Genomic DNA, 19,774 nt, shown 5'->3' on the forward strand with positions numbered 1-19,774 from the left:
TTATGAGCGTTTGAATAAGTTAATATTTTTACGATATTGGATATTCACTCAAATTCTCGTGTAACGATTTTCTGGATTGTTGTAACTCAAAAACAAATTACTGTAAACACATGAAAAATTCACCGAACGTTTATATTCTCATTGTCTATACACCATAGAAAAAAAATATTTTGACTGTTTTTGAGCTGTTTACGGACAATTTTAGTTTTGATCTTTTTTAGTTTTTTTTTTCTATAATAGTCAATAAAATTTTATTTGTAGGTAAAAATGTAATCCAATTCAAACATTTAATCCAAGGCGCCCGATATATTGTTACTATAGCAGTTGAAAAATATTAAAAATACATAGGCACAATTTGTTATATAAGCATTTAAAGTTCAAATTTTAACAACATTTATCAAACTTAAAATTTAAAATTACTTTATAGTTAAACATATTTTATAAAACGTTAAACTTTTTTAGCTAAGGATTGAAAATTTAAAACAAGATTCTACGTAAATAGATAGTAATTTATATTTTATACCTACTGACCACCTTCGCTCAGAATCGTTTTTCTTATACCATGATAATATTATATATCATTGGATTCAAATTTAACACAATCCATTACACTGAGTCACTATTGTAACCTACTGTATAGAAGAACGACACCCACTTGCCCACGTTCTTTTTATTAAATATATATTTTTTACATATTTTTATTGAAATTGCGTATATAACTAATAAAAAATCTATATTCAATAAAAAAATTATGTTAGATAAAAAAAGTTTTGATACTAAACATGTATTAAATTAATTTTTCCGAAGATATTGCATTTAAAAATTATAATGTTTGTAAAAAATATAATAAATAATAATATACTTTCAAGTACCCATAATTTCAAATTATAAAAGAAATCCTTGTAATTTTTCTTTAGGTTAAAATATCTCGGGTTTTACCGACCCCTAAACTAACTACAAGTACTTGTTCTTAAACGATAAGACAAAGTGAGTGGGTTACCTGAGCTTGGCCCACCAAAATAAAAAATATATAACTTCTACAAAAATTATTAGAGAACTTTTACAATTAGTTTGCTAATATTCGTAGTCTTTTTGTATTAGTTTGAATCGTATCATATAGAGTGGACAAGTCAAGTTCATGGACGTACACATATGTATTGAAAGGTGTAATGTTAGGTAACTAATCAGTAATCCTATAACTGATGTTAGGTAGCTCCTATAGCTCCCATATGGTGGTCGGTGCAATAGTAGTAACTAAATAAATATAAATTACTTACTATATTGCACTAATATTGTATGAATGTAGAATTTATAACATGTAAATCATATGTCAAAAATCACTAAATAGTTAGGTACCCGATGTATACCTTCACGTTTAAGCTCGCACTTAATAATAATGATAATTATGATTATGATTAATTATGATACCTATCTATATTCCATCAATTTATAATACAATATATTAATCATATTTTAAATATAATAATGTATAATATTGCAGGAATACAATTTAGGTATATTAATTATGTTTAAAATAATCATAGGGATTTTCAAGTCAACATTTTAATTATTCAATGATCGGGTGCTGGGGTAACCGTTACCCTGGCACCCGGGATTTTGAACGCCGTTTTCAGGGGCACATTTTTGGTTACAAAATTTTTTTGTGGTTACACATTATTACATAATAAATTATATAAAACCAAGTGATTTTAAAGTCGAAATTTTGACCTTGTGGTCCAGGGAAACACACCTATTTTATCACTAAGTTTATTTTTTTTATTCAATAAGTACTTTTCTTTATCTTTTATTCTTTGTTTGTACACTTTGGTTGGCATTTAAGGTAGGTATAAGGTAATTCAATGAAGTGATAGTCGATAACAAAATGAAACAAATAATTCAGAGTGATGGTAGCTAAGTTAAAATATACGTGAAGATAATTAATAACAATAATGAAAATATGCGTCGCATACCTGATAGGTATGGAGTGGGAAAACCGGTATGACACTGCGAGATGCGGCAGCCGTGATTCCAGATTTCTTTATAATTTCTAATTAAAAAGTTTGCACATTTCCTTTAATAACGTAACTTCTAACCGTACTATTTTGATGATTTTTTCAAAAGGATCATCTGCTCAATTTTTCTGATTATTTCCAATTTATTAGGTGAATATTGATTCAGTAGATAATTAGTTAGGTCCGCTTAAAAAAAACACCAAAATGCACACTGTTTAAATTGACAACTCCTGCTTCGAGATAATAATATACACTGTCGTGCCGCCGCTTTATTTTTTTTATTAAGGTTAGCCGTGCACCCATGCCACGACGGTGAGAAGTATTTGTTCAGTTCAAAAAAATGTAAAAATGCAAATATCTGAATATTATACAATTATTTTTAAATGTTATTTCTTTTAGTGCAAATTAATAACAATAACAAAAAGTGGTATCCTTGGAATTTTGAATAATTTAAAAATGTCTATATTAAATACTTAATTTTTTTTCATATTTCACATTTTTGCATGCATATTTTTCATTTTTTAATTTCTATATATAACTACCAAGCTCTACACATTAATTACTACGCACAATAAAGTTATAATTTACTAGGTACGTCAATTAATTAAATTAAATATTAAATTCATTCTTACTGTAGGTTTTTATAAAAAATTAGGTCTACTTACTTTTTTAATACTCGAATTGGGTCCGCCGTAATATAGTCAGTGCCGGTCGCACACGCCTTCCACCGGAACTGAATATATTTTATATTATTTTAATAAGACGTTTTAATAATAATTATCATTCTTGTATAGATGTTTTTATGTATAGATTTGGCCTATAACTTTCTAGTAAATAGTAATAATGTACTATGTACTATAATAATAAGTTTTATGTTTACAACAGTAAAGTTTAATTTGGTAAATGTTTATACAAACCAAAATACTCAAGCAATTTATTACTTATGAATATTATGCCTTGGACAAAAAATTAATAACATTTTTAACTGAGTTAAGTTAATTTTATTTTATATCTTAACTTTAGTTTTAATTTATTTTAGTTTATTATTTTCATTAAGAGGACGCCACACCCGCATGTGTTGTCTCCGTCGTACAAGTACATAGCATAACAAATTTTACGCTCAGCAGATCACGTGTATCTCCAATAATTTAAAATTTAGAGTGAATTGACCTATTATAAAAATTAAAGGCAAGATTATTACCGAGGGCATCTCATAGGATTTTTATTATATTTTAATTTTAAAGCGAGTTATGAACTCGGTTAGGATTTTATAAGGGTAACTTTATTTCAAAAACTTTTTAACCAAAAATTACATTTCGAAAATCTTTAATTTAAAAATATAAAAACTTGATAAAATTGATTTTTTTTATATAAACCAATGGCAATTACATCTTGCAATCAATTAGAAAAAAAAACGACTCATCTTTACCATAATATGATTATTTATTTTGTAACAAATTATGTATGATGTAGGTATATTGCAAATAAGACAACAATTTTCAATTGGCGCATTCAAAAGCAGCCCGATAGTCAGTTAGTTATCCTTGGCAGGAGAACCCAGAACCCCCACTCCAGTATCGCAGACTTAAGTTATCACTTAATTATATAGCTCGTATCATATCTTATAATTAAACCATTCACTTTTTAAATCAACAGCGCTTTTCAAATATATACAGGTAAGAGGTAATCACAATTCTAAACTAAGAAAACCATTAGGACTAAGACTACAGAAAGAGATGATGGATATTAATATTTCATTTGAAATATGTCAACGGGAAAACAGCCTGATACCTACTTGGAAACAACCAAATTATCAAGTAGATACAAGCTTAACAGAACACTTGAAAAAAAGAAACACCTAATACTATTTATAACAATTTATTTAATGAACTTATACACAGTTCAAATACCAGTAATCAGATCTACACTGATGCATCTAAAACTGAAAAAGGTATAGGAACTGCAGTAGTCTATCTCAATGTAACTAAACAGTTTAACCTTAATAATTTAAGCAGTATTTATACAGCCGAATATCTAGCACTATACAAAAGAACCCAATTAGCTCTAGAAATCAATGATTCAAAAATAGATATATGTTCCGACTCACTTAGTGCCTTAACTAATATGAAATCCAAAACGCTAATTGAACCTTTGGCTCTAAAAATTAAAAATCTTCTTTCCTCATCAAACAAAGACATTTGATTTATTTGGACCCCAGGTCATTGCAACATAGAAGGAAATGAAGAGGCGGAAAAACAGAAAGAAATGCATTAAATAGTCCCAACAGTGAAATAACTCCTTTCTATCACCACTTGTTGATATTAAAAACAATATGAACAGATATTGCATTGATTTATTGAATACTAAATGGCACAAGATTATGGAAAATAAACTAAGAGAAATTAAGCACTCTGTTAAACTCTGGCCGAAGTACACTGATCTAAACAGAAAAATGAAGTAATTCTTAATAGACTCAGAATTGGCCACACGAAATTTACACATGGATACCTTACGGCAAAGACAGATCCACCCCTATGACCAACATGCAATGAAAACTACTCCATCAAACACATTATCGTTCACTACCCAAACTTCAATGAAGCTAGGAAACCCTTCGACATCCCTGACAGGCTGTACGAAGCAATTGGTCCATGTTCCAACTACCATACTACGAGTATAATATTACATTTAAAAAATATAGATTTGTATAATAAAATGTAAATTGTAAATATGTAAAATGTTTGTAAAAAGCTAATAACCTGTGTAGTTGATGCTATGCGATTTTATTTTATTTTATAACCAACATATGTTTATTTAATTATGAATGAATATATTTAATTTCAAACACTTCTGTGTAGACAAAAAGTATCTGATTTAATTTTTCCTAAGATGAGTAAGACTATATAATCGTTCTATCATGTAGTCTAAAAGTATATTTTATATAGCAACCTAACCTAACTGAAATTTGTTACCAAAAATATTCGTCATGAAACCCGAGAGTCCATAATAATATTACACGCGTAAAAGTATATGATGTCAACATTTTTTTCTCAGTCTTGTGATTTTGTCATATCCATACAATATCATATTTTCATTACAACTTTAGAGGTTATACAGTATCGTACTAGAGTGAACGTATTTATAATAAAAGGTGTTACAGTAATATAGTCGTCTCGAAAATAAAACCAATATTTTTATGAACCTTTTTTATATTATATAGGTAGAATATAGATAATTTATACGCAAAAATAACATTAAGAAAAACGAATTCCAGTTAACTTATGCCCACTATTTAAGTTAATATTTCAATTTATTGGACTGCTATTGTTCTCGAGTGAGTGAGTGAGCCTACTTCTAAAAAATCAAAATTAGTAATTAGTAATTAGTAATTATAATAACTTTTCAACATTTTAAAAATTATAATTCAGGCTAGCTAATAAGTATAAAAAGTTATTGATTTTTAAAATCAACTAGAAAGTAATAATCATAGTACGTTAGTACCTATATAACTATATAAATACAATGTATAGTAGTTAATATTAAAAATTATTTAATAACAAAATCACAAACGTCTTTACTAAAAAGAAAAAAAATATATAATAAATATCAAGTTAACTTATATTGTTTACGTAGGTACAACGAATAATGTTCGGTGAAAATTATATTTAAATTACTTACCTTCTTTATAGTTAAAGGTTCAAACTAAAATTATGAAAAGTTGGCTAAGTCGTAATAACAAATTATGAAACTTTAAGAACTCAGTGTCGTTTCTCATACAAGACCAGATGTTGACAATTTAAAAAAAAATAAACGATTTTCAGTTTAGTTTCCTTTTTAACAGTTGCTTTTGTTTAACATTATTTTTAAAAAAAATTAATTAGTTCTCGTAAGCAAATTATTGTCTGAAAATAAAATTTACTGGACATTATTCAAAATGTGAAAAACCGGTTAAATAAACAATCAGACAAACAGAATATTTTAGAATAATGAAAAAAATTAATTTACCCTCTGTATAATGAATTTGTGATTTAAATCAGTTATTCAAAATATTTTATCTCGACGTTGGGTCATTTTTTTTTTCGCTAGAACAATGGAATATTTGAACATAACTTTAGCTTAAAATTAAGAATTTTAAACTCTATATATTAATATTCAATCACGGTTTGTGAAATCGTGCAAATAGTGATGAGACAATAATTAAATGTTATGATTTCTATGTCTACATGATATTATTATTGTAATGATTGAGGACAAGCCACAAATCCTTGTTTTTTTATTAGTGTCAGGCATAACTAAGAATTAAGTAATAATAAATACTAAAAATAATATGATGATGATAAAAAATAACATATATTATATAGTCTAAGGTAATAATATCAGGTCGAATTTTAATCAGATAATCATCAAATCAACATATTAACCTTATAATGATTAAATAATTGTTGAAATAAATTGTAATAACAAAGTTTAAAGAAAAAAAAAATGTTTAATGTTCTACTACAGTTCTAAACCTATTTAATGATTTACAATATTGTTGTCATTGGTTCTCTTTTCCTATTTCTTTTTTTTTAATTTTAGAACACCCTTAATTATTACACTGAATATTATAAATTATAGCGAATTAGACAAAGTTTGAATAATACAAATTATCATTTTAACGGGAAAAGAAGTTTTCGGAGTCAGCTAGTATTTGATATATCGAGGATATAGATCCTATATTACCTATATATACCTATATACCTATATTTTACTATAGATTGATGTTCATCATAGCAGATTTATAAAAGACACAATAAGCATCTGTTTTGGGATGATTAAATACTATTGCTTTTATGTTAAATTTTTATGATACAATTTTGATATTCACCATTGAAAACAGTTCAAAATATACTAAAGAAAAACGAGCATAGTTTTAATTAGCGCGCGCTGAAGAATTATGATTATTTCTAGCCGAATGCCTTATGTGAACATTACCCGAAATATAATCATGACATATTTCGTAACATTATTTTGTACGCATACCATTATAGCGTAGAAACATTTTCAGATTTACTTAAACAAAATTAAAGTTTCATAAATTGCCTATTATATTGATGAATTTCAATCTCATGAAATCGGAATGTAAAATGGTTATATGATGATGGTATTAAATTTTTAACACAGAAATAAAGAACCGATACTGTTTTATTTCCGAGATGAATGAGTCAAACAAATATAGGAAAAATGCTTTAGTGAAAATAATATAATTGACCAATTAGTAAATGATTTACGAACATAATAACAGATACCTAGGTATCTTAATAATATACAAATAAATAGATTGTGATGAGAATAATTAATTAATTTTGTCGACGAATAATAACGTTATGAAAACTGACACCGGCGCAGAATAGCATGTTATCCTTCAGATTTTTAAACACCCGAAATTAATATTAATTGCACTGTATTTCTTAGAAAACAGTTTTAATAAAGTATAGTTATATTAATTTTAACATTGAAATGTGTACGACATGGTGAACGATAAATTTCGTTGAAGTTCATTGTTCTTAATTAATGATTATTAATCGTGAACGAAGGGAAACGGAGTTAGACAACCTAAATGAAAATTCCGATGACTTATTCGTGACGTAGTTTCCGCGCTTGAGTATAATATAATACTTATTATATAGTATTCACAAGATGTATTTTATTAATTTAATAAATTATGTACTGCAATACACACGTACACACAGTGAGTCTACTTCACTTGAGTTATTATAGTTACACCTGTGTTTCGTGCCGAAAACGTACGAAATCGATATGATATAATAGGTTTGAGCTAAAATGTGTACGTATAGGTAATGCTCTGATGTGCCTCGAGGAAATCCATATTTTGTACGTAACTACGTTAGGTAAGATAATTCTTTATTAATAGACACTATAAGTACCTTCTCGATAATATATATATATATATATACTACAACTTTAGAGCTTTATTTAATGTTATCATAATGTTGGCTGGTATGGATACCATGCACAGCAGCCGAGAATAATAAATTAATACAACGATTAAAACAAAAAAAACTGGAATCATCATAAAATATTTTATTAACCTGTTAATTCCTGTAATTACTGAGCTGAGGGCCTTATTTACCATTTTGTAATCAATCGTTTTATTAATAAACGTTAATTATGGTAGGTAAACGATTAAAATTGAAAACTTCAAACATGTATGTCTGTTCAGATTATTCTCAGCTAGTAGATCATATTATGATACATTTCAGACATAAAAAAAATAAATAGATTCTGTTGTACACTTGAATGATTTGATTAAATAGTGAGGGGTTAGATTTAAACCTCTAAGTCCCCTTACTGCTATCTAGCCCCAAAATACTGGCTCTTGCATTTTTTTTTTTTTTTTTTAAGGATTTTAAAATAGCAAAAAAGCCTCATAAGCTAGTATGGACCTGGATTCCAGACCCACCAAATCTCAATCACTAATTAAACCTATACAGTACTACTAGAGTTTTCGTTTAAATTGAAATTTTTGTTTTGATAATTTACGTAAATATCAGCCAATATGCGACTTCCACCCAATTCCACTTTCAATATGAACTTAATATCATATATATGTATCTATAATTATTATAACAACATTTATAAATTCGGCACATATTTTTCCAGTATTTATCGACTTTTATAAAGTTAACAACAATATGTTTATAAGAAAAATAATAATTATTAAAAAAAACTTGACATAACACTAAGATATAAATTGAATGACAAATTCTACGCTTCGGATCTGGTTGAATGCAAATTGGAAATTCGGCACACTTATCCGTCAAGTTTTGGATGTTCAATTGCATTTTAAAAATTCACTTGAGCCCCCACGACTTTCTTTCGTATTCCTTCCTTAAATTTAAAAAAAAAAAATGAATAAGGTGATATACCTATAATTGTTTTTATAAAAATGTATAATTTGTGTATAATTTCTTTAATTTAGAACATAACAAACAATTTTTAAATAATTTGCTTTTGGATCTGCAAAATAATGAACTCATTATTTTAACAGGTACAAAATTATTTAAAAAAATTAGCACATTATTATGTAAATAATGTGGTTTAATTTTACTTTTTTTGAAAGTTGCAAAAGCCAATAAATAGAAATAATAAAATAAAATAAAACTATTTTATCGAATATTATAATAATTTAATCAGTTCGGTCTCGACCATCATCGCGGGTACACGTTCGTTGTCGCGTTTCGTATCGATAACGCTAATGACCGTAGTCCGATCGTTATTACGCAACACATACGTATGGGTGTGTAATCGTTTCATATATCAATATGGCATCGCCCCAATCACCTCTGGCAACGGGTTCGAAACGACACCTGTCTTCGCACTCGGGGTCTCCCAGGCATGAAAAAAAAACCAAATCATTCACTTCACCAAATCGATTCGCTGTTTTGTCAACGGCTGACGATGTGCTGGAATCGGACGTTTTTTCGTCCAACTCTAATGCTACAGAGCGTGTGCTACCTCCACCAAGCAAAACCAAACCGAATTCCTTTCGTATGCCAGCGATTTATTTAAAGAACGTTGAAAACTTTTCTGAGTTTCATAAAAAGTTAATACACCTCTCGGGTATTAATTTCATGTAAAGTCTACACCTTCTTATTTAATAATACGGGCCAACAGTCACTCCACCTTCTGTACCATTTTGGACTATCTAATTAGCACTAGCGCGGAATTTCATACTTTCCGTCCTCACTACATACGTCGTCACTTCAAGGTAGTTATTCGCAATCTCCATCATACCACTATTTTAACCGATATCTCAGATGCTCTGGCTGAGCATGGGCACACTGTTGTACGCGTGACCAATATAAGAAAAAATCAACGTCCATTACCCCTCTTCCACGTCGAACTGGCACCTAATGATAACAACCACGATATTTACAATATATCCACATTGCTCCACTCCATTGGGGTCATCGAAAAACCACACACCAAAACATATGACCCACCTCAGTGTCTTAAATGTCAAGCATATGGCCATACCCGAAACTATTGTAGGCACTCACCCAGATGCGTTAAATGTGGGGACGAGCATCTCACAGGGGACTGTACTAAAGAACGGTCACTTCCAGTCAAATGTGGTCTGTGCTCTGGCGATCACACAGCGTCCTACAAAGGATGTCCAATTCACAAGAAATTAATCCAAGCTAAAACAAAACAAAAAACCTAAAATGTCTGAACCTCAAAGGCAAGAAGCTCGTACGCGTCATCGTGGCAACAACACCAAAGCGGGTCCAACGTATGCCAACATATTAACTTCAAGACAACTAGCACACATTATTTCCGAAACAACATCTACATTACTGTCCTAATTGAAAACTTTATTAAACCCCCTACTTTCCCTTCTCACTGTTCTTATAAATAAACTCACAAAGCACTCGCCATAATCATCACAATCAATTACCAATAATTTACTTTTCCCAACCTATTATGAAATCCATTATCCTTATCTGTATAATATTATCAATTACTATTGTCACAGTTTTATATTCTTCTGATTCTTTTTCGTTTCTCCTTCCCAACCAATTAATTATCTCGCTAGCACGATGGAATTACTGTTATCTGTATCTAAAATTATTATGACAACCTTATATGATATGATATATGATTACTATTTTCTTTATTGTAATTAAATGTATATATAATTGTCGAGCTGTAATAGTTGTTTCTAAAAGCTAATAAAAAAAATAATAATAATAATAATTTAATACTGCCTTCGTTCATTTTAAAAAAATGTTATTCATTTTAATAAGGTCCAATATAATGATAGAATTTAACACGAAATTAATCAAATAATGAAAAATATTATTTAAATTGACTTTTATAAGTACACAGAAAAATGTAATAAAAATAGCAATTTATTATGTTAATTCAGAAGTATACTGATGAAAATAATAATATTTTTCATTATTAAATGAGTGTTTCAATTATTAATTCGAATTCACAGACCTCATTTCAATGTGTTCAGTGATTTTTTTATTATTTTATTTAATTGAACATTATAATATTATTAAATTTGTTTTTTTTTTACCTTACAATAAAATAAATTTTACTTTACTAAAATAAATTTCTGTCAACATTTAAACCACCTTTATATATCGTATTTTGTAAGGAAAGAATAGGTGCACAGCGTAAGTATATTTTCTTTTATCAATTTTTCAAATATTTTTTTCTATTGAAAATCGTCAGAAATGGAGATTTGTGATATCAAAAAACTAATGCATAAGAAATATGATTTTATAATATATTCTGCTTCTGATTTCATACAAAATTTCCGTTATACTTTGTCAGAGGATGCCATGTAAAATATATAGTAAAATATTCAAAAATAGTGTGGCTGTACCAAATAAATGTGAATCACTAAATTTGGATAAAAGTTGCCATAATTATTGATTTGTAATATTACTCAGTGGTCAACAAGTATTTCAATGTTATTTAATCATTTTTTTTTTTTTAATTGATCATATTTGACATCAGCAGCAAAGGCCATTTAAGGTACGGTTTCCTAGACGCGGACTAGTCTCAGCGATCGGTCACAGAGACATATGTCGATGATGATCACCTGGTTTCCTAAGTGCGACAGACATCAGAGACCAACAATTACGAAACTCCAAAAACTACAGTCCACATTAAATTTTGTATCGTGTCAGTTTTCTCGCTCTCAGAAGTACCTATATCAAAAAAAAGTGTTGGAATAATAAATAGAGTACTGTCTCATAGAGTCTTGAAGTGTGCCACTGCAGTGCTTGTGAAGAATTACGAGTTTTTTTTATAAAATATGTATTAATCACAAAGGATTTAAAGTTTGTTGTACTTTTATGTAAATAATATATACATTTGAGTTTTGAAGTCGATAGTGTACAGTGATGTGCCTGCACTACGTAGGTGTAGAGTAAAATGTATTAACATATTATATAATATGAATAGGAGTGGTCCAACCTTTTTTAGTTGACGGGTCGATTTAAACATTCACGTAACTTCTGGGGGATGCAAAAGAAAACAAAATACTGTTATTCACATATTTCTACTGATTAGTGCTAACCCATAGAATTATTGTAATTATTATTGTTATTAGTCGACGATATAATCGACGCCATCGTCTACAACTGTCATTGTTGTTTAATTTCGATCAAACCAAAAAAAAAAAAAAAAACACTTTAAACTATAGTCATTTAAAATATTATGTTTAGACTACATTAGTCTTCCAATTGGTCCAAATATAAAGACTAAGGGATGTGGATTGGACCACTCTGAAATGAAATACATTATGCAATGGACCGTTATATTAAATAGGTAGGTACGCATTATATCAAACACGGATAAACTAATAATTACGTTACGGACAAAGTATAGGAAATCGAAAATGTATTGTGCACAATGCCCCGATTTTAGTGTTTAGATGAGAAAAAAGTCTACATTGTCCGGATATTGAGATGAAAAAATTAATGAAAAAGGAAAAGTAGAAAAAAATAACTAAATCAACGAAATTGATTCAGCAAATAGGTAGCATTTAATTTTTAATTTAAATAAGCAAAATAAATTAAAAAATATATTACAAGAATATCTAATATTTTATTTTTAATATCAAACCCGCTACTCTCTGACGTGAACCAATATTATTTTTATATAGATCTCTATTGTCACTGTTAAAATTAAGAATAAACTAAAAAGCTATATTATCACAATTAAACCGGATAAAAAATATTTGATTAAACATTGTATACAAAATATTATTACAAGCAATACCATGATGTACCATTCAAATTATTATTTTAATTCACTTTTTACGCACACCACTATAATTATATTATTAAAATGACCGATTTGTTTAGTTGATATTTCAAAAACCACTATTATATAACTCTTGGATAATTTCAAACTTATGCAATAGTTATAAGTACTTGTGTGTCTTACTCTTACCACCAAAGAATATATAGAGCGTTGAAATTCTTATCTGCTCAAATTGAATCATTTTCACTGATTATTTTTATAATAACATAATACAAACCAACTTTCATAGTGTGTCCTTTATTTTATTTTTTAATAATTGTTTTATTCATTTTAGAGAACCCGTGAAACACATTACTCAGGTATTATAGGAAATATTAAAGTTTTAAATTATAATTTTTATATCACCGAAATTTATTTGGCATTATGAATAGTGCTCAGAATTCTTACTTTTCCCATATATAAATAGATTTATATTTATGTATGTATAAGCATACATCCCCGCATTAGGTTAAGTTAGGTTACACACATATAACCACATGTAAAGCTCAGCAGTTTTGGCTGACAATCTTGACCAATGGCCACTGATAATGGAGCTACTTCATAGATATGGAATAATATATTAATAAGTTTATTACACACGTTTTGATTACTCACTAATCTAACCTAACTCTATATATTACACCATGGCACATGATTAATATAAAACACATTCACTATACATCGTAAAGAAATGGCACGCGACCGAGCACATACTGAACGAGAGACTAACCCAACTGACTTAAGTATGATATTATGTAACGAGACAACCACGTCATGTTACTGCACTTAGTCGACAACAATCTCGTATTACTACATTTAGTCGATAACATCAACACAGTACGCACTTCCGACGCATGATGTCAACAATAGAGAGCGCCCGTCTCAGTGTGACCATGTGCCTGCGACAAGTTCAGCTTAATATTACTACATTAATACATTAAAAGTTAAATGTTACGGCATCGGAATGGTACTACCAGTACGAAAATGTCATATATGCATCGGCCCAGTGGTATTACGAAAAGATAGACATCAAAGGATGTCAAATAGTACACATGTCCCAGTATCCCGCGCATTCGCTACGGGAACCGGTGACATGCATATAACCCCGTCACGGACACCACGGCAGGCATCCTTACCTTCCCAGTCTACAGTCTGGCGACACGGTACCGATCAGAAGTGAAATAAAGCGCTGATTACCGGGCTACGATCTTTAGACCGTAGCAAACTGGATTAATCTGCTTATCACTTGCATCGTTTGTACCGTCGTCGACCAGACCGACCCGGACAAAGAAGCAAGCCAACCAGCCAACGACAAGCCGCTACCGAGTGCCGCCGCCGCAGAAGCCTTGCCGTCACCATCGCCACCACTACCAACCGCCAACAGTGCCGTCAGATCAAGGAGTAGGACAAGAAACCCAAGTACGTGTCACTAGTCATTCGACGCTACCACGGGCTACGCTGTAGAAAGCGTAGAATACTGTGTGAGCAAGTCGGCCTGAGTAAGTGGTGTAGGCGCCAACAGTACGTCGGGCACGGGCTACACCGTGAAAAGCGTAGCAATACTGTGTCCGAAATACGTCCGGGCAATACCACCTCTGCTCCCTCCCGTAAAACTATTGATACATACCCATAACCCGTCCACACGTGAGTTGTTGTCCCACAATCGTTGTACATAATTTTATGTCTGTATTAAATTGTTCGTGTAATCTGTACCATTAGGTTGTAAATTCCGCAAGGAATATATATAAGAATATAAAAGAAAATATTGTATCTTAAATGTATTTATGATTATATAAATTGTTTGAATAAAAAGAAGTTAATAAAACAAAACCACCAAGAGTTCCGTTTTATTACATTGGCGCCCAACTACCAGGCTCGAAAATACACGAAAATCTACATCTTTAAAAGCTAAATAGTGTGTTATACCACGAAGAAATGGCTCCGAGGAAGAAAAAATTTGAAGAAGACATAATCGAGAGATTAGAAGCAATGGAAGTGACATTAAGGAGAAATAAGGAAAATAATAAAAAAATTAAAGAAGATTGTGCAGAACAAATATTAAAAATTAAAGAAGATTGTTCAAGCCAAATATTGGAAATTAAAGAAAATTGTGCAGAACAAGTCTCAAAGTTAAAAGAAGACTATACACATAAAATATTGGAACTGGAAGAAAAATATAAAAAAATTGAAGGAGAATACCAACAGAGTACTAAAAATCAGAACCAACTGAGTGACACATATCGACAGAAAAGTGAACCGATACACAATACGGAAATATCACGACCAGTATTTTTTGGAAACAGTAAAGACCAACATCCTAAAGATTTCCTATATAGATTAGATGAATATTTTGCCATTAAGCAGACATATGTTGGAGAAAGACTAATAATAGTAGGGGACTGTCTGAAAGCGATGGCGTACAATTGGTTTACTACTATACGGTTTCAATTAAGCAGTTATAATGATTTTAAAAAAGTTTTTCTAGACGAGTATTGGTCTCGCGAGATCCAGATACAAGTATGGAGTCAATGTCTCAATACCACACAAGTAGCACAAAACAGTAGCTATCGTGAACATTTTTCAAATTGGGTTACAAAACTCCGACACTTAGAAATACCACACCTGTCAGAAGCAGAAATTGTAAGGAACATACCAAATCATTACCATAATGATATCCGAGCAATACTAGTGTCATTATCTAATCAAACAATACTATCGGCAATGAAAATACTAGGGGAGGAAGAGCATAGAAGAAACCGACAGAATAACTATGAGAATAATCGCAACAATAATAACCATAATCAAAACAACAATAATTATACAAATAACCGAAATAATAGTCGTAATCAACGCTGGACCGATCGACCACCTAACCATTTTCAATCAAACAATCGTGGAGAAAGTCAACCAGTAACAACAAACCAACAGATTAATCAGATAACGACCGAAGACAATACAGAAGAAGTAGTACACAATCTAAATAATATGCCTGCTAACAATTGTAATACAAGTCCTTACTTACAATGTGAGATAGAAGGAGAAAAAATACATTTACTTGTAGACACCGGCGCTACCATAAGTGTATTGACCAAAGAAGTAATTGATTTAATTCTTAAAAAAAATAATCGGACACCTATACTACCAGTCACAGGAGTACAGATTAGTAATGCCGTAGGAAAAAAGATCTGTAATGTGACGAAACAAATATATTGTGAATGTACAATAGGTACTTTGAGCATATTTGCTAATTTCATTCAAATAGAGAATTTGAACGAAAAAGGAATTATTGGTGCTGACATATTAACGCAATACAACACACGAATTAATTTTAAAAACAAAACAATTCAGTGGAATATAGACAGTAAAGAACACATAACTCCATTCTCAAATAAAACACCAAAAAATGTGCCAATTGAAGAACAAATACGAAGGGTAGACAGTACGGAAATCATAAAAAACTCAGAATCAGCAACTGCTAATGAAGAACATAAGTTCTCACAATTGATGAAGAAATATGAACATATATTCTCGACCAGCCCAGGAAGAATCAATAACTATACATGTCAAATTAAAGTTTCACCGGGAGAACCGATATACCAGAGGCCGTATCCTATACCAATGTGCAAAATAGACAAGATAAAAGAAGAAATAAATCGTATGATGGCTTTAGGCATCATAGAAAGATCGTCATCACCTTGGTCATCACCGATTGTGGGAATTGAAAAAAAAAACGGAGACATACGAGTATGCATAGATGCCAGAAAAATTAATCAACGGATCATACCAGATCGAGAACAACCAATGAATATTGATGATATTTTAATAAAATTTAAAGGATCAAAATAATTGAGCTCAATAGATTTGACTGCCGGATATTGGCAGTGTCCACTGGCCAAAGAATGTCGGGAAGTAACAGCATTTTTATTTCAGGGTCGAAACTACCAATTTCAAGTACTTCCATTTGGACTAATCACATCGGTTGCCGAATTTCAAAAAATTTTGGACAAAGTTCTCGGACCGGAAATATTACAATACGTAGCGATTTATGTCGATGACATCCATATCATGTCAGAAACGTTTGAAGAACATTTACATCATCTTGAAGCCATATTTAAGAAATTTTCGGAACACAACATTACTATCAACAAAGAAAAATCGAATTTCTTACGAAGTAAAATTATTTTTTTAGGGCATGTGATATCTCCCAAAGGAATAACTATGGACCCGGAAAAAACAGAAACGATTCAAAATTTTCAAGCCCCCCAGAATAAAAAACAAGTGCAATCGTTTTTGGGTTTTATAAATTTCTATCGTAAGTACATTAGAGACTTATCGAAGTCAACAGCTGTTCTTAGTCAATTAACAAGAAAAGGAACCACATGGACATGGGGAATACCCCAACAAAAAGCTTTTGAAGAAATAAAAAATGCATTTCTAGCAGATATTATTATAGATTATCCGGATTTCAATGCGGAGTTCTACCTATCCACAGATGCATCCAGAACACACATAGGAGCTGAACTTTTTCAATTAACAAATGATGGGAAACATCAAACATTAGGTTTCATAAGCAGGACGTTAAATAATGCGGAACAAAATTATCACACAACAGAGTTGGAACTATTGGCAATAGTGTTCGGATGTCAAAAGTTTAGGAACTATATCCTAGGTTATCCTGTCATCGTACTCACGGACCATCACGCACTGACATTCCTAAACTCATGCCGCCTACTCAACGCACGTCTTACTCGGTGGGCCATAACACTACAAGAATATAATCTGCAGATACGACATATCCCGGGAAAACAAAATGTCGGTGCTGACACTTTAACGAGATACCCGCAGAGACCCGGGGATCAAGATATGAGAAAGTACACTGAAATATATATAAATAAACTTTTATTAACGAAATATAGCACGGTACTAAAAAATAATATGGTGCAAATACGAGAGTTACAGCGTAGCGATCCGAAATTGAATAAGATATTGGAACAAATTAATAGCAAGCCTAACAAATATTATATTGTTCATGACAATATACTATTCTCAACCACTAAAACCAGTCGACCACGATTGATGATACCGGCAACCATGTCCAAACAACTAATAATAGAAACACATGAACATATGGGTCATATGGGTACATACAAAACCTACGATCTATTAAGAGATGATTATCATATATTCAATATGTACCGAGAAGTTAAGAAGAGTATAAAAGCTTGTGACCTATGCCAGAAAAGCAAAATTTATAATAAAACAACAAGGGGACCGATATTATCGCAGATTCCGGATGGACCACGTGAGGTGATTTCACTCGACCTCATGGGACCATTACCGAGGGGACAGCTAGGGGCAAAATACATTTTGGCACTATTGGATATATTCACCAAACATGTCAAACTATACCCATTAAGACGAGCCACTACAGATATAATTATCAACAAGGTAATTAATGATTACTTGCCATCGTTCGGTCCGGTAAAGAAAATTCTTACAGACAACGGGACGCAATTCCAAAACCAGCGGTGGAGACAACAATTAGAACAAAAAGGTATTGAAGTGGTGTTTACTACTCCATACCACCCCGAAGGTAACCCAGTAGAACGCACAAACAGAGAGATAGGTAGAATACTCAGGACCTACTGTTACGCTAAGCATAGCCTGTGGGTGAAGTGGTTACCTACTATTGAACACTGGTTAAACAATGTAACGCACACCTCTACCGGATTTACACCACAACAACTTCTCACGGGAAAAAAACATAGTCTACCAATCAAGCAATTAATATCATTTCCTAACATCCCCACAGAAAACGGCGTAGAAGTGATAATTGAAATAGCCAAACAAAATCTTAAAACCCGAGCAGCTCGTCGTAACTACTATAAAGACAAAGACAAGACATTTCTAAAGTACACTGAAGGCCAGCTCGTACTCGTAAAAGAACATAAGCTATCATCGGCTGAAGATAAGCAAATACGTAAACTGTTCTTATTATACCGTGGACCTTATCAAATAATCCAGATAAACAATAATAATACTATCACGGTCAAAGAAAGTCAGAACAAGATGGTAACATATAACGTAAACAATATCAGACCATATGTGTCTCCAGAACGAGATAAAAACTAGCTAAATATCTGTTTATATGTGTTATATGTTGTGTAAATGTCTGTGTAAAATGTAAATATATTATAAAATAATTAATATTAAAATGTACATTAGGTACTTATAAGTAAGAATGGAGAGCAAAGTAGAAGAAAGAATAAACAACAAGATCTTGGAGTTGTTTGGAGACGAATATCTTGAATTAGATAAACAGTATCAGGAGCTAACGAGCGAAAGCCAAAGCCTGACAACCGATAAGAAACTCGATGAAATCGAAATACAATATCAAGAAATGTTACAAGAACAGCAAAGCACATCAGTCAGACGGGAAGCAATCTATCGATTACAAGGCGATCATATTCCCATCAATGCAACACGGGAACATGCAAAGCTCATGGCCCGATATGAACGACAGCAAAAGGCAAAAAACACGAAATACACGCTAGAGTCAACTTTTCATCTACCAGATTCGATACAACTTGTAAAAAAGATATCTACGTCTAGTTCCCCTGCAACCACCTCGGTGGACTCCCACAGATCACCAAAGCCGCTAACCAGTGAGTATCACCACCGTCGGAAGATTAAAGCAATGATCAATCCCTCCATCAGCAATAGGCAAATAAAAAAGCAATTATATAAAGAAAAGCTCCAAGCCTCCAAACAAAGAAATAATGAATAAAGATATTCTGTATTGTATATATATAAACTAATATTATTTTTCTTTTGTCCCGTTCTATATTGTTTAAAGTTATCAACCATCACTCTGTATATATGTTTCAAACTTTAAAAGGGGACTATGTAACGAGACAACCACGTCATGTTACTGC

Source organism: Diuraphis noxia, unplaced genomic scaffold, assembly GCF_037042655.1.
Source record: "Diuraphis noxia isolate RWA-SAM2 unplaced genomic scaffold, SU_Dnox_SAM2 contig0003, whole genome shotgun sequence".
Classification (NCBI taxonomy): Eukaryota; Metazoa; Arthropoda; class Insecta; order Hemiptera; family Aphididae; genus Diuraphis; species Diuraphis noxia.